Source organism: Acomys minous (assembly GCF_964271855.1).
Source record: "Acomys minous genome assembly, chromosome: 10".
NCBI classification, from domain to species: Eukaryota; Metazoa; Chordata; class Mammalia; order Rodentia; family Muridae; genus Acomys; species Acomys minous.
Window position 1 is genome coordinate 99,040,854 of NC_140491.1, and position 23,149 is coordinate 99,064,002.

The 23,149-nt window shown below is 36.5% G+C and overlaps 1 protein-coding gene across 1 annotated transcript in view; it reads right to left on the reverse strand.

The window, feature by feature from the left end:
• Window positions 1-15,490: 15,490 nt before the first annotated feature.
• FIGN (fidgetin, microtubule severing factor) overlaps window positions 15,491-23,149 on the reverse strand; it is a 133,855-nt gene continuing 126,196 nt past the window's right edge. The window contains exon 4 of the transcript XR_014782782.1: window positions 15,491-15,585. The gene's annotated coding sequence lies outside the window, so the exon portion shown is untranslated. The remainder of the gene's footprint in view (window positions 15,586-23,149) is intronic.

A 23,149-nucleotide genomic window follows, 5' to 3' on the forward strand; every position in this document is an offset into this window, starting at 1 on the left:
TCCTTTTACTCTCTGCTCTTTTCACTTTCTGGCATTCCAGAAGTTGTTAGACTTGCCTTCCCAGCACCTTCCTGGCAATACTAAATTTGATCTAAATTTCTTCCAGCTTCTCTCTTCGGTGAGGTTTCTTTTCCGTGTTCCCTGTCTGTTTTCTTTGGTTAGTGTCTTTCAAATTACCACCATCTGCCTGTCAGCACATCCTGTACAATCCAGTCTCTCTGCTTTGGTGCTTCTGTTTTCATTTCTACAATTGCTTTAATGGTAAGTGGGTTGTTGGATACTTTACAGCTTCTCTTTGGTCTTTTACACAGTGCTGGGCATCACATCCTCGCCCTTGTTGATCACAGGCAAATATATACTAGAGAGCTACAATTTATATACTGTGCTGGGCATCAAATCTCTGCCCATGTTGATCATAGGCAAATATCTACTATAAAGCTACAACATACTTCTTTCATGTATTTTAAGAATTCTGTTCTATTACATTTTAAATATTATTTATTTATTTATTCATTCATTCATTCATTCATTTATTTTAGGGGCATGTATAGTCAAAGCACAGCTTACAGGAGTTTTCTGTCCTCCCACCATGGACCTTAGGGATTGAGCTGGGTCACTGGGCTTGGTGCCAGGCACCTTTACTTATTGAGTCATGGTGCCAGACATACAGTTCTGTGCCAAATGACTGGCACTTCCACATGTGTAACTAATGTTGAGAAGCCTTCCTGATATAGCCAAAATTTTGCTAGAATACTTAATGTTTTGCAAATATGAGCAATGTCAGGGATTTAGTGAAGTTATACAGTGTCAACAATAAATCATTGCACTAACATTATATAAGATAAATATTTTTGTGTCTCCATTAGCCCAATATAAATACTCACAAATACCAACTTCATTTTTACAAAGGCAAAAAGGAGCCACATGTGGTGGTACTCCTTCCAACTCTACCCGTTGCAAAGATGAAGACAGAGAAATGGTTCAAATACAAGGCCAGCCTGGGCTACATGGAGGCTTCAAATAACCTACACTACATATCAGGACCCTGTGCCAAATCCAACCCATCAAAAACAGTAAGTAAGAAAATACTAGATAATATTAAAAATACTGAAAGTGGGAATCTGGAAGATAATTTGTTTGAGATCTGTCTCGGTTATAATAGTGAGACCTTGCTTTAGAAAAAAAGGAAAGAAGGAAGGAAGGAAGGAAGGAAGGAAGGAAGGCAGGAAGGAAGGAAGGAAGGAAGGAAGGAAGGAAGGAAGGAATTATCCCCATCCATTATTGTATCTGCTCCCTCAATACCCCTTTTCCAGTTTCATGGCTTCTACTTCTGCTCCAAGATGATCTGGTACATCCAAAGAATTGAAGCCAGAAAAAAACTATGAATGAAAAATGAAAGTTTTCAGGGACTGAAAAGGCAATGTCACATGCACCTATGGTCAGAATTAATTGGTCTCCATGGGAGAGTATGAGAGAAAAAAAGGATATGAAGTCGGAAGAAGTAATGTGGGCAGAATGACTAGGGGCAGCAGAGGTGGCAATGAAAGGACTTCCTACAGTGAAGAGCTGGGTTTGAGGGTAGCAATGAACAGTTTTCATTGTATACATACATGAACTCCTTAAAGAATAAATTATGAAAATAAACTTTAAATGAGAAAAGAAAGCAGGAGCAGAGAAAGCAAGGGAGGAAACCAAGAATGGAAAAGAAAGAGGGGAGGGATAAAAGGAGGAAGGAGGCAGGCAGAGGGAAAAGGATGGAGAAAGGAAGCAAATTTAATAGTATCTAATAAAGAATGGAATGGTGATGTGTTCTGTGTAAGACGTGAATTATCAGTAGAGGCAATGTTTCCTATGACTTAGCTAGTTGCTTTTCATTTGTAGAAATTTAGCTGCTGTGTTATGCTAAAGAAACAATCAGCAAATGTGTTTTTGTTCTACACTTGGAGAGCTGTGAGATGGTGCTTATAAATTCTGTGCATTACGCTCCTCATCATTACAGTGGATCTTAGTAGAAATGGATTCTCCACCAAAATATTAGCCTCTCCTATGGAGGAGAATGCCTACAACACAGCAATAATCTCTCCTAATATTACAGAAGTGGATTTAAAATGTGTTGTTAATCTATTCTGGTAAGAAGAACATAAACTCCAGAAACTGGTGTTGAAAACTTGAAATAGATATAGTGATTCTTGGCATTCATCCTTTATTTCTCTAAATATAGACTCATAAGGTCATCAATGCTGCAGTCTGGACTTCTCCAGCAAGGGTACATTTTAAATCTCAATAGGGAAGCATCTGAAACCATTGTGTAGCATCCTTTCTTTTCAATCAAAGAATTCTGGTAGTCTTTGTTAGTACTCTTAGGATGACTATAGCTGGAGAGATTGTACCAAGCCCCTTTGATATCAATTTATACCCAAGCGTTTAACACTGTGCTTGGAGGTAGAGATAGTAGCTATCCTAAAAATAGTAATTCCTTATTATTAATGTAATGTGTTGTGTTTGAAATTGTGAAATACTGTAACTTACTAAGATTCTCACATTTAAAAATGGCTGTCTGTCAACAAATCGTGCTTCTTGATTTTCTTAGGATTTCACTGCCATAACTCAGGATAATGTTCACCCAAATCAGCATGCCCATCTGTATATGTATCAGAATGCCTACCGGGAACCATGAAGAATCAGAACAGCAAAACTAGAGACATTGTCTTTGAAACTTTGAGATCAATGACTGTGCAGTTGAGGCTGTGCAAAATCTTCAATGAATACTTCTGAAACCATTCTAAAAGGTAAGGTGCTATTGTGGAGGTGTGAGGTCACTGTTTCATCTCTGTAAGAATCTTTAGAAAATTCTCAAGATTCTCTAGATTTGTCAGAAAAAAAAATGAACTGATATTCTTAATTGTCTAAAGCAAACTTACCAAACACAATTATAATTCTTGCTAAAACAAATATTTACTACACATCTATTACATGTATTCTATAATTATTACAGTAAGAAATATAGTCAAATAAAGGGGTAGAGAGAACACAGTCCTGGATTTAAGATATTTTCAAGACAGTAACAAAACAGGCATTTGCTAACTATAATCCAAAGAAGAAAAGAGGTGTGATCAATATGCACTGAAATAAAAGACGAAAATTAATTAAACATGATGGGTTTAATTAAGGAATGCCTTTTCAAGAAAATGCCACTTAAATTTATCATTGAGGAATTAATGAAAACTTAATTTAGAAGTAAGAAAAGCAAGGAATTCCAAGGTAAATATATGATGATAAAAACGTGGAGATAAAATGTACTATAATACTAAGAGCATTTTGCTTGAAATGTGAGTTATGGTAATGCAAGACGTGAAGATCAGTGCCCAAGAATAGACTCCACCCACAGTGATGTGATGACTCAATGAGACTTACTAAGGCTGTGTTAATGCTCTATTTTAGGCAAGTGACAAAGGACTGTAGACTAGGTGGCGTATTAAAACGTTATTGGAAGCTGCTACAGGTACTTCCTGTTTACTCAGGTAATTAATTTTATTCTTTCTTAAGTCTCTGATGTGGTTGAAGACCAGATAGCTTAGTTGTTTAGGGGTTAAGATGTTTTCAGGTCTAGATAGATGTTTTAACTTGATAGAGATGAGATGTGATAGATATTGATTTACATTCAGAATTTTAGACTCACCAAGACAGGAAGGATGTTTTCTTCAAGGTTGCCAAGTATAAATAGCCAAAACACAATGAATGTAACATTTATATAATTCCTGATTTTTTTGTTCTTCCTCTTGCTATAGTTTATTCTATATATGCTAATAATATAAACATATATTACATAATATAATGTATATGATTATATATATATTAAGAAAAATTATGTCTCACAGTTTATAAAATAAGAAGTCAAAGGTAAAAAGAATAGGTAGGGCACCAGCATGGTTTTGTCTTCTAGTCAGGAATCATTTCCAGGTAGGAGACTCCTCATTGCAATCTTATATAAGTAAAAGCCAACCAGCTTTGACCCTTTTAGGAGAATGCTAACTCCATTCATAATGGCTCTAAACCTTTAACATATCACTACCAATAGCATCACCTCCAAATACCATTATATGCATGTGACAGTTTCATATTAGGATATTTTGGTCATGCACTTTCAGTCCTTTGCAAGTATAAGTATATTAATCAACCATTTAATAAGACCTAAGCCCCCATGACCTATCACAAAAAATGATTATAAAGAAATGGTATCTGTGCCAAAACATTAGAATTGACTTTGCACAAATTGGTACACCTTGAAGCTTTGCAAGTTTTCCAGTCTTAAGGACTAGTGAGTATTGTGCAACTACTAAAGCTAGATGCACATCGAGGAAAAGGTTTGGGGTGGTAGTGTCACCATGATGTAAAGAAGTCTCAAGGCCTAGAACTCTGGAAATTAAATATATATATATATATCTACTAATATTGTCTTTGGGTACATACTTATGTATGTACTCAAAATAGAGAAGAAACCCAATGAAACTCAAAGCAAAGTGACATCATATATAGTGCAACTGACTGGGGACAACCCCTGAAAATCCCCAGAACAACTAGCCCAGAAGTATTTTAATGATTTCTTTATCAATGTGCCTTTTCTTATGAGTAGATAGATTTTTTTTAAATTTGGATTTATAGTGATATCATGTTTGATTGTGCTTATTGAACATACGTTATGAGCTGTATGGAACGAGCTAAAGCATTGTGTTTGGTGCTGTGAGGTGCTGTAACTTATTATCAAGTAAACAGACATAGTTCTTGTCCTTGTGGGAGCAATGACTCTAGTGGGAAAGATACAGAATAGAAATAATCGTAATAAGAACTCTTCCAAGTAGAGAAGAAAAGTAAAGCTAGAAGAGTGGATAAAGAGTGTAATTATACATGCTACTTAAGCCCTGGTGATCAGGGAAGACACAGACTATTACAACATGACATGACACAATAGAGTTAAATGATTTAAGAATGAGATGAAGGCGAGGTCATGCTCTCTGAGTAGCGAGAATAGAAATTTTTAAAAAACATGTTTATATGGTAATACATTTAGAGTGCTTTCTAATAACAGTCAGAAGGCCACTGAGATTGGAATAGCAAAACATGAAAACTATTTAGGATCTTCCAACCCATGACAATGAGTTTGGATTTTATTATTTAATTTATTAATAGTTTCTATATTCGATAAGTTGTGGTCTCCTTTCAATGATGGTGAAAAATATGACTCCTCTGATAAAAGGTAGAAAAATAGTCTCAAGAAAGTGAGAATACTGGAATAGATTTGTTATAGTTCTATATGGCCAACCAATCCTAAGTTATATTACTCAAAACATACCTGGTTATATGTCATTTATCTTAAAGAACACATTAATTAAGAGAGGAATTAGTAGAGTTGATAATTGAAATAATGCCTAATGCTGTCTGCTCATTCAATGCCAGAGGTAACATTAAAGTAGCTATAATGGATTTATTTATAACAATTATAATAAACCAGGTGGAGATTTTGAGGATGAGTAGGGATGCTTATTCATCATAAATCAATGATATTTTCTGTGTGCAGGGATTCTGAGCAGCACTTTATAGATCATGAGCCCCTTTAGAAACAAAATAAAAAGCCTGTTAACTAAAGCACATTTTGACATACAGAAGGAAAAGACACAAATTTCACTGGATTTGCAGAATTGAGATTCACTATTTTTGTTTGTTTGTTTGTTTTTGTTTTTAGACTTAAATGAGCTCACAAACTTCGAGGCATTTATGAAGAGAAGCTGGGCACTGTTCCAATGACTGGACAGCAAGGTCACAGATGCATAGAATCTTCACACACACCAGAAAAATAACAATGACTGCACCCATAAGAGGAAATGATCTTGCATATTAATCTACATCAGAATGGTCTAGAACCTTTTTAAAGACTGCTGGGTCCCATTGCTTCAGCAACTTTAGTGAGGGGACATAAGATTTTATATTTTAATATGTTCCCAGGACACACTTATGCTGCTCGTTAAGGATTGCATCTTAAAGCATGCCTTATAGAACAGTGTCATTAGATATGACCTCTTCAGTAGTATCAACTCCTGGAGATCCTCACATCACTTAAGGAGCTATGTTTACAGTTGGAAAACATAGAAGAATGATTATAGCTTCCATTTCAGAAGATGTCTAAAGATATTTCACCAAAGTTTTCTGCACCCCCTTCCCCACAATTTAGAGCTCCTCGTAAATAGTCCTCACTATATTCTCTCTTTCTTCAAGTTTCTTTTTTCTAATTGTGTGTGTGTGTGTGTGTGTGTGTGTGTGTGTGTGTGTGTGTGTGTGTAAATGACACATGTTTGGAAGGGCAGTTGTTGAATCTTTTGGAGCTGGAGTTACAGGCGGTTGTGAATTGCCAAAGCTGGGTTCTGAGAACTAACCTTGGTTCCCTTCTTAAACAGCAAGCACGTTTACCTCCAGCACCCCAATTTTCATTTAAGATTTTACTCTTATTCACTTAATGATGGAAGAGTTGTATACTGTAGATATTTAGCAGTAGGATGTCTAGAATAAACATACACACAAATAGACACAGATAGAAATTGTACGTTACCAGTTTTATGAATGATATGTATGACACAACTTACAAATAATAATAAAATATGGCATACAATAAATTCCTTAGCACCAATTGATTTTCACAAACTGATTTTGTTGATTTTTGCTGAGCTCTTATAATTGATAAATATGTATAAATCAGATAGGAATTTTGGTTGATCTTTTATTTATGTTAGTACTTAGATGAAAGTGAAACAAAGATGATGGATTTGGTAACTCATTTGTAAATGATGTCAGTGTATTGGATAATAGCTTTAGACTATTAGAAGAATGCATTACCAAATTTTAAAGTTATTTTCACAATGTAATGTCGATAGTCATCAGTCATTTAAATATAACCCACATTATGAAAACTAGCCTAGCATTAATTTCATGACTCTATTAAATCAACAAAACAATTCCAAAACCATGAGTCATGCCTCCCATGGCAAATTTTAAACTACTAATGTGATATAATTGAATCAAATGTAATTGAATATGGAACATATAACCACAAAAATATTTGAAAACATACATGCATTATGTAGAAGTGGAATTATTTAATTAGAAGTTCAAAAATTTTATTCTTAATAATGAATGTATTAGACAACTTACTTGAAATCTTCCAAAATATTAGTTGTAAGCCTGTAAAAGCCTCCTGTATCACACATTATGACAGACCATACCTCTATTGTTGCTTATTCTAGGGTTCTGTATTTATTTTAATACTTTAAATCTTGCCTATCATCTTGTAAGTAAATGCTCCTCTAATTAAAGTCTCCTCATACTATCCAGATATACTGGGACATCATTTCCCCAAACTAGTCCTGGTTGATGTAAACAAGTGCCTGTTATGGAAGTTACAGGAATGAATTGAATGATGATCCAAAAGAGCAAAGAGAAAAGGAGGACTAAGGACCAGAGTCTGCTAAATTCTTCTGCAGTCAACTGTCCATGAGAAGAAAAAGAAAGATAGTAAAGTTGATTGAAATATGTAATCCATAAAATAGGAAAGAGAGAGAGAGAGAGAGAGAGAGAGAGAGAGACAGACAGACAGACAGACAGACAGACAGAGAGAGACAGAGAGACAGAGACAGAGACAGAGACAGAGATAGAGAGAGAGAGACAGAGACAGAGAGAGAGAGACAGAGACAGAGACAGAGACAGAGACAGAGACAGATAGAGAGGTGGGAGGGTGTCTGGTATGGTGCCCTGGACCCAATAGAAAGTTGAAACAAAAGAGTGGTAGACTTGTGGTTACAGGATACATGCCAAAAGAACAACAAAGGACCAGTACTTTGGTCAGATAAAGACTTTGAGCAGTTTTGATAAGTTCTTGTTAAAATGATAGGTTTGGATGTAATAATGACTGAGAAACGGAAAAAGAGATCAGATAACTATAAAAAGGTCATGATCAGTTTTTCAAATAATTTGAGTAGACATTTTGGACTCTAACTAATGTGTAGATGGATCTGGTAATGTACCTCAGCAAACAGAAAACAAAGAAACAGCATACATGATTATTGGAACACAATGTGGTTTTATTATGACTACTATTTCCTCAAGTAAATATTCATGCCATTGGATAAAAATGAAAACAAATTTGAGTGTTTAACTTAATAGATTGAAAAGAATTGAAACAATTGCCATTGTTTATTATTTTAAATTTTGTTTATAGAGAGCAGCTGAGGAAAAAAGGTTAATACAACTGCAAAGAAAACATAAAGATGTTGAATAGATCTTCATGTTTAAGACATTGCTTAGCACTACTTACTACCTTTGAAGAGATTCATTTACTCACTCACAAATATTTAACACATGCTCACTGGATGATAAGCGCTGCTCTCGATAGTACTGGCAGCATTTACCCAACCAATCCCCTCCCCTGGAAAAAATATCCTTTTGCCTGATTAAGAGTTAGAGCTATAGAAGTTCTTACCCAAGGGCTTTCTGTTTACTGTGTATTATTTATGATTTGTTTTTACTTAAATTTTTAAAAAATTTATTCACTCTACATCCCAATCGCATCCCCTTCCCTGGTCTCTTCCCTGTCCCACCCACTCTCTCTCCTCTCTGCAATGCTCTCCCCAGTTTGTTGGGTCAGCTGGTAGAGAAAATGGGCTACCACTCTCTGAGGACAGCACATTATATATATATATATATAAAACCAAGATAGGCTGTGTCCCAAAACTTTCACAAAAGTGTGCTAGCGACCTGGGTAGCTCAGCTGTAGAGCATCTTCCTAGGATAACCTATATCCTGGAATGATCAGAACTGTGAACAAATACAAAAACAAACCAGAAATTTGACAGGTCAGATGAGGTCTAAAGTCACCCTTCATCTGAAAACTATCTCTGTAGATGTATTGAAACAAAAGAAAAGCAAAGCCAACCAATCCAAACAAACAAACAAACAAATAAACAAAGCCATTGAAAATGATTAATTGGGGAACCATAAAGGAGACAGTAATAGCTAGAAAGTGATACAGAATGAAAGTGAACTATTACCGAGAATCAGGAATGATACCAAAGTGATAGGTGTCAGGAAAGGGGATGTAGTGACAAGGATGGAAAACAAGAAATGAGAGAGATACAGTCTCTGTGTTTATTATGCAGCTCAACTCCTGGAGCATCAAAGATGAAGGAATGGCTATAATATGCTTTATACACAAGCATATTTAAGTAAATCGGTCCACAAAGGGAAGAAAAGATGAGAAGGTAAGATGAGCAGAAGGAATTGAACACCATAGGAATCAAGACGTTCCTGGTTTTATTTCATATGGAAAAACCATCGATTGTCTTTCTTATTAGGGCTAAGGCAAGTGTCTATTTAAGCAAACAATTTGCATTTATCAAAATTAACTTTTTATAGATATTATATAAAGAATCAATGTCTTAAAACATCACAACACATGCACTTAGGATTATTTTCTCGTCGATGATAATTTTGCGAAGAAGATTGGAGTAGGACAGCTCTGTAGGTAAGAGATACTTGCCACCAAGTGTGACAACCAGAGTTGGATTCCTGAATCCACATGGTAAGTTATAACCAACTCCTTCAAGCTGTCCTCTGATCTCCACTCAAGTTCTGTGGCAATTGAGTGGGATTCATATTCTCTCTCTGTCTCTCTGTCTCTGTCTCTGTCTCTGTCTCTGTCTCTGTCTCTGTCTCTGTCTCTGTCTCTGTCTCTCTGTTTCTCTCTCTCTCTCTCTCTCTCTCTCTCTCTCTCTCTCTCTCTCTCTCTCTTTCTCTCTCTCTCTCAGAGATGTAAGATGGTTGTTAGGATATTGGAAAGTCAATATATGTATAAATGTATAAACTGGTCCAAATGAAAATGTTATGTGTACTATAGTTGCTTCTTATATTCTAGGAAACTTATTATTTTCAGTGCCTTTGACTTGCCAAATAATGAACAAGGAGTTTGTGGATTTAAAACAAAAAGCATGGTGAAGTCAGAAGTCAAGATCACAGATGAAAAATTATATAAGATCCATATTTACAGTAGAAGAAATAGTTATTAGTTACACATTATCACAATTTTATTTATATACTGTCCAGGAATTATCATGTTTATAAATATACGTGCAAGAGCTTGCATTTCTGATGAGATGTTAAACATGCTTTAGTGCTTCTTAATTTCCCTTCTCTAAATATAGCTTTCTGCTAGTTAGCTGTTTCTGAATACGCTAGCCCATGTGACCCTTACCATAATTTACCTTTACGCTCACCAATTCCGTGGCCCCCAGCTTCAAAATTCTCTTTTGTACTACACATTTAAATCTTTGAACTTGAATATTGAATAAACTATGGAATGACTTTGAGCTCTGGTGTTGAGCTTGGTAACCTTGAACCTCTCATAAATTGGGGAAAACCTCTAAAGCAGCCAAAACAAAGCTCTTGACTTTCTAAATATAACGTTTGCTTGACTCCTCGGCTTACCTGTGAACTCTGTTGTTTTTTTTTTCCTTGACTGCTTTGCCACTATCATTTGAAGTTAACCTTTTCTTTACTCAGTCGGAAATCATGTTTCAATGGATTAAAAGATAAAATAACATTTTCTGTTAATTAAATCTAAGAACGACTTAAAAATATGACTTGGAAAAAAAGTGTGTGTATGATAAATCTCCCCAAATTATTATCAAGAATAATGAGTCCGTCCATTTAACTATGTATCTTCTCATTTTGACAATAAAAACAAGTAACATTTGAATACCAACTTCACTTTTGCACTTTAATTCTATCTCATTAATCTTTATTTTTATATTTCAGAGTTTCAAAACCATTTTCCCTTCTTTGGCAGTCACCCCTAAGGATTAAAAAAAAAAAAAAGATATACATTACTTTTATAACAAAAATAGGAAGGAAATCATGAAAAATTCAAAAAAGAAAGAGGGTTTGCCCTTCTTTTTAAAAAAATTTTTATTAATTTATTCTTGTTACATCTCAGTGGTTATCCCATGCTTTGTATCCTCCCATTCTTCCCTCCCTCCCATTTTCCCCTTATTCCCCTCCCCTATGACTGTGACTGAGGGGGATTACCTCCCCCTGTATATGCTCATAGGGTATCAAGTCTCACTTCTATACACTGAGGCTGTTAGAAGGTTAGCTATGCTGCCTCTCTTGTGTCTACACAACATCTCCACCTGTATGTAAACAGATGCCTTCTACCACTTCAAGTTTCTATACTTCATGTGGCACAGATGATTATTCAGCGGTTGATGACGGGGTAGATGATCAATTAGCAGGAAAACACCAAAAGATCATGTTAAAGTAAAAAGGTGCAGTATCAGAAAAGTTATTTTCTTTTCCTGTTTTGAATTCTAGTTATTAGGGAACTTTATCTTTTAAGTTTTTAGAAAAATATTTAATAGTCACAAAAAAATTAGGTCATAGAATGTGCCTGCTGATAACATGTACTGTTTTCCCTTCTCAGGAAGAGAAGGTGCTTTTAACTTACTATTTATAAACTATTCAAATAGATTAAAAATGTACATGAAAAAAACAAAGCCATAATAAAAAAAAGTTCAGATAATTATTTCATTAAATCATCTTAGCATTTTAGCATGTCATTTACTGCCTCTCTTTAAACAGACCAGTCTAATACTATATAAATTTGAGTATAGATATATAAGCACTTACTGTAATGAGAAATGAACATGAAATGCACTAATACTACATTTTGTAAGTTATGAACAAATCACAACCTTTTGGTGTACAGTATTGAATATATTTTTAGGATATATGTATATATGTATGACTCAAAACATTAATTTTGAAGTAGTAAGTTTCTGTAAGTGCGCATGAATTCATAATGTACAGGGTGCCTTGCAACCAAATATATATTCAGTTCCCAGCATTATTGGTGTTTCCAATTTCAATAACTATAATATTACCACCTTTGGACTTTTATGGCATCTTTCATCCGTGGATCTTAAAGGGCTTTACAAACATTAATTCACACAGCATTCTTGTGAGGTACAGAAATATCATTAACCCCATATTACAGATGAGGAAACAACCAGGGAAAGGTTAATAATACGAGTGCTACTTTGTACTTGTGCAGTGCCTTTGACTCAGCCATCTCTGAGTACACGGCAAGCTTCATAATAGAGAACGGGTCTAAGGCGGTCTTAGACATTAACTCATAGCAGAATTCCGCTCTATCTTATGAAGTTTCTAGAAACTGCCTCTATAGCACATATTAATAATATGAGACTGCTTTTGTTCACATGGTTTTCAGTTGTAATTGGAAATCGTGACTCAAGCTTACCTTTAATTACCTTATTAAAGTGTGAGTGCTTGATTGTGCCACATACTATAGACTATGGGCCGATGCTATTAAGATTTTAAAGCCTCAAAATTCAAATAATTCACATATGTATCAGTGGTGGGTTGTACTGAAAAGCAATTGGAAAAGTTTTTAGCATTTTTTAAAAATATAATTTTCATAATTTTAGAACAGAGTCCCACTCTGTAGCTCTAGGTGGCCTGGAACTTGCTATGTGGAGCAAGCTGGCCTCTAAGTCACAGACCTGCCTTCTTCTGCTTCCAGAGGTCTGGAGTTAAAGACGTGTCCCATCACATTAGTTGGTTAATTTTGCTTCTTTCTCTCCCATTATGCACATTTCAGTCCTCGGTGCTCACATGGCTGCTATGTCTTTAAAGACCAGGAGCTGCTCACCTGTGTCATCCACAGTCAGACTTCATCCATCACAGATCTCTCTCCTTCAAACACCAGCATGGTGATTTTCAGAGAGTCTCCCAGCCTTTCTCAGTCTTTCACTATTAGAATTTACTCGTGAATCCTGTTATAATGTTTTCTTGTTCTCTGCTTGCCAAGACCTGCTTAGAAAGACTGTTTACAGCTTTAGTGTCCTGGAAGGCTAAACACACTGCCGCACACAGACAGTACAGAGTGCTGTGCAAGAAGAGTTGTGGAAAAAGCACTCGGAGTTAGGTGGTCTACAGACACACGGAGCATGAGCTCATACCACCATTAACTACACGACAATCCAATAGTCTCTGTGAGTCAAATATATCAATAGTTATGCTGCAGGCTGGCAACCTGGTTGTCACATGATGGGGGACACCTAGACTTTTATGTTGATTATGGCAGTGGATCAAGAGAATAGGAGATGCCTTGATTGCTTGATTACTTTTGACTGATGCGGAAACATGGGATTCTTGGAGTAGGGACCAGCTGGGTTGGTGCAAGGACAGGCTTTAGGTAAATGTTAGAAGGAGTCTATAGGGTGACTGGTTGGCGTGCTTGCAGAAAAGCTTGGATAACTAATAGAAAAGAAAGGTATGGGGGGCTTTTACTTTGCCCAGGATGCAAGGGTCTTCATTGGTAGCTCTCATCCTACTTTGTTTAGCTAAGCTACTGCACAGTCTTTCTTTGGGGTTTCCTGCAAACCTCTTCTCTAAATCATTATTTCTTCTCTTCCTTTTCAAACTGATCCAGTCGTGAGTTCCAACTGATGGCTTTGTGGGTGGCTTTGTCATTTGACTGGCCTGCCTTCTCCTACACAGAGAAATATTATTTTCAACAGACTAAGGAAGTTTCGAACACACATTTGTACGACTAATATAATTCTGACACAGAAAGACACACTTTACCCCAGTTAAACACTGTGGTGTTTGTGGTGGTATGTGGCTGTGTGTGTGTCTGGGAAGAGCATGGTCCTACTGTACTTCATTGACAAGTGGCAAGAATACATCTACTGAGATAGCCAGACTTTAATAAATTAGCACAGGAAATTTAAATGCAAATGCTTGTTTGCAATGAATTAAGTAGAGAGCCATATTTGTTTCTAAGGACATTTCCCCTACTGTGGCCTTGATAACATTGGCAGGCTGAGCTTGTTTTAGAGTGATAGAAGTTAAGCCTTGGTTTCTCTTATGGGATTTCAAGAACACATTAAGTAGGCAAAAGCGAGATTGATGTATAGGACTAAAGTCATGCAGTCAGAGTAGGATGGAAATGGAGGCAGAAATTGACTTTGACTGTTACTCTCCACACAAAGAGCATAACCCAACCACAAGGCATAGCAAGATACATAGGCTTTAAAGCTTAAATGTAAACCTTGTACTCACATATATGTACCCTACATTGAGTCAGTCACTTAAACTAGAAGTGACAGTATCCTCCTTGTGTGATCCCTGACAGTCTTATATCATGAGGGCAAATTTATTAATAAGCTCCATGGAAATTACTATTTTCAATTTCTTCCTTGTATTAAACCCTCACAGAGGGTATATGAAACACCAGTCACTGGATGGAGAGATGGCTCAGCAGGTAGGGAAGCTCATAAGCAAACACGAGGACATGAGCTTAAGACTCCATGCCCAGTAGTCACATATTAAAAAGCCTAGCGTAACCAACTGCAATGTGTAACCCCAGAGCTGCAGGGGTAGAGGCAAGAGGCTTGCTGGAGCTTACCATCTACCAAACTAGATGTAGGTTAATGTCTTGAGGGAATAAGATGGAGCATAGTAGAGCAGGACTGAGGTCTATCATCACCTGTCTCTGCCCACATACCACCTACACTCAAACACACACAAACTCACACATACTCAAACACACACTCACACATTCACACTCACTCACATATGCTCAAACACACACACACACACACACACACACACACACACACACACCTGCTAACACTCACACACATTCACACCTTCATATACACTCCCACGTGTACACACAGATACACACACCATTCCCATTTCTGAGCTCACACAACTACTCTGAAGGTAAAGGTAATAAGTAACAGTTGACAACTCCTCATCTCCTTGCCAGCACAGAATCAAAATCGATGTAGTAATGAGCTTTTCTTCTATATTTATTATCTGTTTATTGCTGAATGAGATCTGTACAACTGACTCAACTGCTTACTGCTGCAAACTAATGAATCCTGCTGCTTCATGTTCAAATCATACAAACATAAATTACTTACCCAAAGTCACGCAGTCAGCCCATAGTAGAATACAGGGCAGAGCACGCCTAGGTCACATGACTTCTGACCTAGGGCCTTAGCTCCCAGCTCACATGACTTCTGAACATATCTAAAAGGTTTATCATTTCCTAAGATTGTGAAAGCCTTACTGACACTCGTAGAACATTCCAGGTCTCCTTTTCCAATGTTCCTTTATATGTACCTATCAGCTCACTTTTTTCAAATGCCAGGGATGCATTGCTCAGCAGTGTAACTCCAGCCCTCAGCAGTCTTTAATGGAAAAGGCAAACCTTTCCACTAATGAGCAGTTTGTCTAGTGTTCTTAACCTTATCCGCAGCTCCTCGAGTGATAAAGGCTTCACCATTATGCACAGAAAGGTGTTGATAATTCTCAATCTTCATGCAGAAAATGGCTCTTTTGTCACTCCTTAGAGTCTACTGTTAAACTTGGCACATGGCTTACAAATTACCTTTCCTGTTCTGCAAAGCAGTCAGCTGGAAGCATTGGTGGGCCGGCGGCAGGTGGAGCCTCCTCCTGTCAGGACAAAAACGATACCCGCTGCTTAATAGAAAAAGAACCATCTGCAGTTTAATGATGTAGACCTGTCTCAGCAAATGGCCTGGGTTTAAATACAAGGTAGAAGGAAGAACTTTAAAAATATAGAGAAAGTAAGGTGGAATACTAAAGACTGTACAAACAGAACTGAAGGCATTTATTTTTATTTTTATTATTATTATTATTATTATTATTTTATCAACTCAGGCATCCGTGCAGGGTGACTGAAGTGATTTCATTCCTTCACTACTAAGTTCCCTAACCACAGCGGGCCCCAGAGAGCAAGCCTACAGCTTAGAGGCCCTTCCTATGTCAGCTTCTGCAGCGAGGAATGCAACGCTACACAGTCTCCATGTGGCTACAATAGAAACAATAAAGGCTTGATCAGCTGAATGCTTAAATATGGCTGAATGTTTGATGAGATGAAGATGTAATTTTGTCTATGTTCCCTAAGGATCTGGATTAAATATGACTACAGGGCCTAATCAAATAGCTAGTCACTGAACAACGGTCCCAACTGCATTTTTCATTCTAGGCATGCCTTTACCCACCCACCCCCTCCCCTTCTCCTGCAAGTACATTACTTATTCACTGGTTTGTCAGCAGTGTGCATTATTAGCGCTTGAGAGATAAAACTTTAAGTGTTGCTCCCAATTAGCACAACAGTGACCACGCACCATGCTCTGTGCTTAATGCCTGCTCTCAGAGAGGAGCTGGTTTTGAAGGTCTGAGGTGGAGGAGAAAAAAAAAAAATGAAACAGCTTAAGCATTCATTTTGAGTGGAGAGACAGCTCCTATTAACATTTAACAGCATTTGTGCAACTTGGTGCGGAGGTTATGATGCAAATGAGGAGGAATTAAAAGTGGCCAGGGGTTTGTCATTGATGGATTGCAGTCTGGCGGTGTTCACACTTCTGCCGTGTCCATCAGAAGCGATTACTGTGTAATTAAACCTTATTTCTCTACTCTTCAGTGCATAATTACTTTGTGAATGTAACCATCATCTAAAAAAGCTACCGAAATGCTTTAGCATTTAGTCTAGCAGTCATTTCCCTAGCTTGTGTCAGATAGAACCATCAGACAGTGCAAAAGAACTGTCACTTTTAATAAGAGGCAAAAAATTAAATGAAACAGTATGCTTATTACAGGAAAATTAGGCGTTCAAGTGGTAGAGTCCTTTTCTGCTATTTGCATAATTTATTCTTTTTTGTCCCTCACACCAGAAGCTTCAGGCAATTTTCTTCACATTTAAATAGATCGCACATTTAAGGCTACTTAAGGAAAATTATCACTTTGCATATTTTAATTGTTGTAAAGAAAGTGAATAGAAGAGGTCTGCAGCTTGGACTCTTGAGTCGGTCAGATGCTCAACTGTCTGATTCTGGAGCTCCCACTGCTGCACTGTAGATAACCCTGCAGTTCACAGCCTTCCACTTGCATTTCATCAGCATGCAAATGCAGCAGCTCCCAGCACTACAAGGAGTGGAGCTTTGATATTTACAAACTAGCCACTAATAACTAAAACATAATTTGTTTGACATAACTTTAGAATCTCTTATCGCTGGGCCTTATTATTATTATTTTCTTTTTCAAAGAAAAGGAAAAAAAAATAACCACTAGCTCTTTGCGGCATAGAAATACCAGGAAGTATCCCAACTCAAACCAGACAGTGTTCGAGGGTTCTAGAATTCTGATAGGCTGTAAAGTATCAGCAGTCCACTATCTTGGTATGCCTTCCATCCTCCTGAGTTCTTTTCTTTGGTCTCACCTTTATGCAAAAGAAAAACAAATCAAGTAAAATTAACTTAAACTCTTACACCAAACCAGTTGCCAACAGGAGGGTGGGTACAATGCTTTGGTCTGTTTGTACTATAATTCAAAAAAGTACCCAGCATGTCAGGGCATCTGAGTGCAGACGCTGTAAACAGATGAGAGCCTGTAACAAGCTGTTCACTACAAAACGGGGAAAAGTCAAAAGGGCACACCAGTGAAACTTTGATCAAAGCATACTTGGCTTATTTATTGTACTTAAGTGAGTTAAGGAATCTTAGTGGCATAATTTGCTTAGTTGTCATTACCAATTAAAAAAAAAATCCCAAAGAGACTAAAACTGAAAGTCTTCATTTTGACAAGACAGCGATGTTTTAAAGCATATTAAGATGTGAATCTGATTAACTCAGCAACACTTTTGTTTAATTACAAACAATTATATGTTCCCTTTGGCTACTGGTCATTTTCATTTACGGCGCCATTGTCCCGCTTAAGTGCAAACTCTAAACACTAATGAATGTCTGAGGGATTACTGTTAGCACACATTCGTAGACACCAAGCACACATTTGTCTCTAGAAGTAAAGGAAGTAGGTCTTAGTTTATAAAAAGTATCAGGGTATGATGGACTAATATAAATCAGCACTCTGTGGAACAGGCATAGGGAACAGGTAAGATATTAGTATGGAAGTCAAAAGAGAAACTGCCCGCCTTTGGGCCTGATGTGACTGACTCTCAGAATAACTTTCATTCTGTGAACTTTAAAATGCAGTTTAGGCAGTGACAGAGGATGCTTACTGTTTAATTACTTTCAGGAGAAATGTTTTCCAACATGCCTTTTTTTCTTTTTTTTTTTTTTTTTTTGGGAAACATTACAAAATTCTGGAGGAGGTAGAATTTGTGGAAAAGGTCTTGTAGTAGCTTTCATGACTCTGGATTTTGGCCTATTGATTGGTGATGACTCAAGCTACTCCTTGCAGTGTTTTATGCACCGCGCACGCACGCGCGAGTGTGTGTGTGTGTGTGTGTGTGTGTGTGTGTGTGTGTGTGTGTGTGTTTGAGTTTGGTTTTATTTTGATTTCTGCTTTAAAAGTGAATCTAACTGTGGGCTTACTGCCCATTTCAAAGAAATTGTATTCTTCTGCGACTATGCTTTACTAATTATTCCCACTGCCAAAAGGACAACAGCCAGACACAAGTGGCCCCCCAATGTTGTCAAACATGCCATCAAATGGACTTTGCCTATTTGGTTTCTGAAACAAATGCCTTCAACTTACCTGTAATACATGTAATTAGAAATGAAAGAATTTCTCTATTCAGACATAAGTCCTCGGGGAGGAAGGTTGTGTGAAGGTAGAAATGGTTTATGTCCCCCAAAATCACCATTTTTACCATCTGTGGGACTTCATATAAAGGAAAGCATGGTACCCTGATCACTGCAAATGGGGAGGAAGTCTGAAGGGGGTATGTCTTTTGAGCATCTGTGAAAAGTTTATGTATCTCTACCTCTCTAGTATACGTGTAAATCATCCTACACCATATGTTAAAGGTTAAGATATAGATCCAAACATGTTTGGTGTTTGGCCCTGTATGATACAAACATAAAAATAGATTGGCCACTAAGGAGACAGAAAATTCAGCATTGTAAAATTTGACCAAGAGTGTCAAATTGATGAGTTAGAACAGAAATCCGGGATAATGCGGAAGTTAAATCATACTAAACCAGCCCTTCTCAACCTGTGGGTCATAACTCCTTTGGGGCTCAAATAACCCTTTCACAGTAGTGACCTAAGACCATCAACCAACACATATACTTAGTTAAGACTCATAACAGTAGTGAAATTACAGTTATGAAGTAGCAACAAATAAAACTTTGTGGTTGGAGTTTCCACAATATGAGGAACTGTATTAAAGGCTCACAGCCCTGGGAATGTTGAGAGCCACTGCTCTAAACCTCAAAGAGCGGGTTACTGTCAATTCTGAGTAATCCCAGCAATGGTCTTGAAGTTGAATTGCTATAAAGCACACACTGAGTCAGTTGGACTCTGGACACCGTAGTACAACAGTGAAGACCATGAAAATTCCTACTTCACCATTTACTGTCTCTTGTAATTTTGATATATTATTCAGTTTCCTAAGGTTTTGTTTCCTCCTTGGCAAAAGGACTGTGAGGGAATTTTCATTTAGATCAATTAACACTCTGCCTAGTCTTTCGTAATCAGCAGGAATGATCATGATGGGTCTTTTTACTGTAACTGTGCAGTAACACACTCTCTTGCCCATATACATGTCAGTGTGATTTATGATTCACACTTTGTTTCAGAATCTTTCATTATTAAGTATACCTTGAGTTAAAAAACAAAGTCGTGTTTTTAAAATAAGATTTCAAATTTAGTATCTATTCTTTCCTCCTTCTTTCAAATTTATTATTTAGTCCTTCCTGCTTTTTCCCATTTATTAATTTATTTGTTTCTAGCTATCATCTATCTATTTATCTATCACCTAGCTATTAATCTATTTATTTGTACATGCTTACATAAGTGCTTTATGAGTTATACTCAAAAACACAAAAGCTCCTATAGTAGTTGATTTAACATTTAATATTGTGTCTTTGTGGTATAATCTTTATATTAAACTATGGCCAATTGTATAATAACCACTAAATTTTTTTAATTAAGAATTATGGATTACAGGGCTAATCAGACTAGCTTTTTATTTTCTTTAAGCTGGCTTGCTAATTCTTTCCTAAAAATGAACAGTCATTGAGTTGGATACTATAAGTGACAACACATAACACTCTCCAAGGACCCAACATTATGTTCAACAATGACAGACACACAACCTGAACTCTGGTATTCTGTGCATAAGCTAAAAGTGGCTTAGAAGGCCTCATCAAACTGTACTTACTCTGATATAAACCTCCAAACATAGTTGACATCTTTCTTATCAGTCCTGCTCAATGGTTTTCTCTATCAGAATAAGCAGTTTCATTGTACTGCTCTCTTGGAGACGATAAACATATTTTTTATGAGCTTAGTTTCACTAAAAATTAAAATCCTAGACTAATTATATGATAAATAAACATGGAAATTCTATTTCCTTTTCAGAACCAACAACGTGATCATCTAATATTATATATCACAGTATAATTGTGTTTTTTAGAAGACGAAAGAGAAAAAAAAGTATGATTTTACATTGTTCAACTTCACCAATACATGCAACACCTTCCTGGCTTTGGTTAGAGACGAGCTTAGCATGGGGTGTGATGTAAGGGTCACTCTCTGGAAATGCTTATAATTTTTCTTTTACAGTGCCTAGGATGACAGTTTTGTCGTTTTAACTGTTAACTTCAGCATCCTGGCCTTAAAAAGAAAACTTAACTATTATGATCATTTCATCCCTAAAATAAGATCAATTTCAAGTTAGTTATTTAGCATAGAGTAGAAATCTTTATTTGAAAAATAAAACTAGGTGAGCTTAGGAGTCAGTGCTAATGATTTCTTAAGGTTCATGCTAACTGCTCTGCCAGTTATGTTTCTTTCATACTTTATATTTATAAAACTCCACAAGTAAAACCTGTTATCTAAGCTGAAAGAACACTTGGCTGCCTACTCTAGCTTTATTCAGGAATATAATCTTACAACTTTTTTAAAGCATTAGAATAATCTGGCTGTATGCCATATGCTACAATTATATAGTCATTCTGTGCAAATGAACATATTATTATCACAGTGCTCTGATAGGTGTGCTCTATTTTCATAATTCTTTTAACTTGAAGTGATAAAAACCCTTGTTTCAAGATGTTCTGTCCAGCAACCAGGGACCATAAGTTGGAATCCAGGTTTTTCTGCTGATGTAAATTGTTCAAGGCTAATTAAAAAGTTGCTTTGAATCATGGTTTAGTAATAAAATGCTTTTAGTCTTGAAGTAGTTAACAATTCACTTTGGTACCATAGAAAAGGACCAAGAAGATGGCGCAGAATTCGTGGCTTCCTAAGTGAGTTAGAGAGACATGGGAAAGGCCTTCATTACTTAGTGACTTAGAAACTCAGTGAGGAAGAGGAGGTTAGGCAAAGCCTTAAAATTAGCTTGCATTTTTTTTATGCACAGTAAAGTTTGAGAATCACTCTCCTCAGCCCAAAAGATATGAATGAAATAGCCATAATCATATCAATCAAGAGTAAGTGACAGTGCTGGCAGTGAGAGCATTCTGCCGCTTTTTTCTACTATCCTCAGTTTGTGGAAAACATTCTCAATCCTTACATATCCTATTGTGTTTTGAGCGAATTCTGCTGCATCTCCGTGATGGCATAAAAAAACCACATTGTGTATTGTGTGCATGTGGTCCATGAATGGTAACAGATCTGGTGAGAGACCTCAGATGTGGAAACAGAAGAGCTAGGAACTTAATTCTTGTTAATCTTCAGTTATTATAATTTAATAGCATTAACATAAAAAGAATATAGCATGATGATCGTTTAAAACTGTGATGTAACTCCTTATTGAGAGGCTGAGAGAAGAATAATCTGACTTTTATATTTCCTGATTTGAGAGTACTTGATAAAAGAGCAAGCATTATGTTTACCACACATGCTTTCAAAGATGTTCAAATAATGCAGAATATTCTTTTTTTTTTTTTTTTTTTTGCAGGAGAAAGCAAGTCACCACATAACATGAAGAGATGTTTATTCTGTCTGTTAAAACACCTGACAATAAGAATACGCAAAACACAAAAGAGAAACAGAGCCACCTTTTAAAGTATTCTATTGTAGGCTTAGAAGATTTTAAGTCAATCTTATTTAATGTAGTTAATCCTCTGCTATTCTCTAAACCAGAAATTTTCAAAATTGAAATTCAGGATTTTCTTGTGTTCTTACTCATGGGCAAGGCCTCCTGTCACTCAGTGATTTTATGATTTAATTCTTCGTTTTTCTCACTTTAACTATTCTCTCTTAATTAAGATTACAGTTGGGGATTTTTGCAAATATCTTTAAAGGAGGTGTTGAATTTTCCTATTTCCTATTTAAATGACAAAAATGCCTAAAAACCACTCTTCAGATGCTATGTAAACTAAATTCCTAGTTGTCAGATTCCATGTCTCTAAAATGTCATAGACAAAGACAGAATCAGAGAATCACTTATACAAACAATATGGGTTTTTTTTTTCTCTTTAAAGCCTGGCATTGCAAAAAAGTAATTCCCATAAAAGTCTGGTAAGAGTAAAAACACCAGCACAGAAAGTAAATGGAGAAAAGGTTAAAACGTATTTCCTTTCCTTGTAAATATTTGAAAGCAGTTAATTTTATAAGTTCAGAATAGTTGCCCTAAATCCACAATGCCAGCATTTTATGTGAATTCCTTAGAGTTAAATATACAGGCTATGCTCACAGCCAGAAGGGACAGGAATTCCAAACACTAAAGACATTGCCCATGTTACCTTTAACTTGGGGTGTAAGAGAAAGGAGTGTTTAAGTTTCCCTGAAGGGTGAAGAGTGGGAATTTTCTAACAGGATAATTCCCCATGAGGAAGTGAACACACACACACACACACACAGTGAGAGAGAAAGAGAGAGAGAGAGAGAGAGAGAGAGAAAGAGAAAGAGAGAGAGAGAGAAAGAGAGAGAGAAAGAGAGAGAGAGAGAGAGAGAGAGAGAGAGAGAGAGAAGAGAGAGAGAGAGAGAGAGAGAGAGAGAGAGAGAGAGAGAGAGAGAGAGAGAGTTTAATTCCAAGCAATTGCTCTGAGAATCTAAAACATCTAAATCTACTTATTCTGTG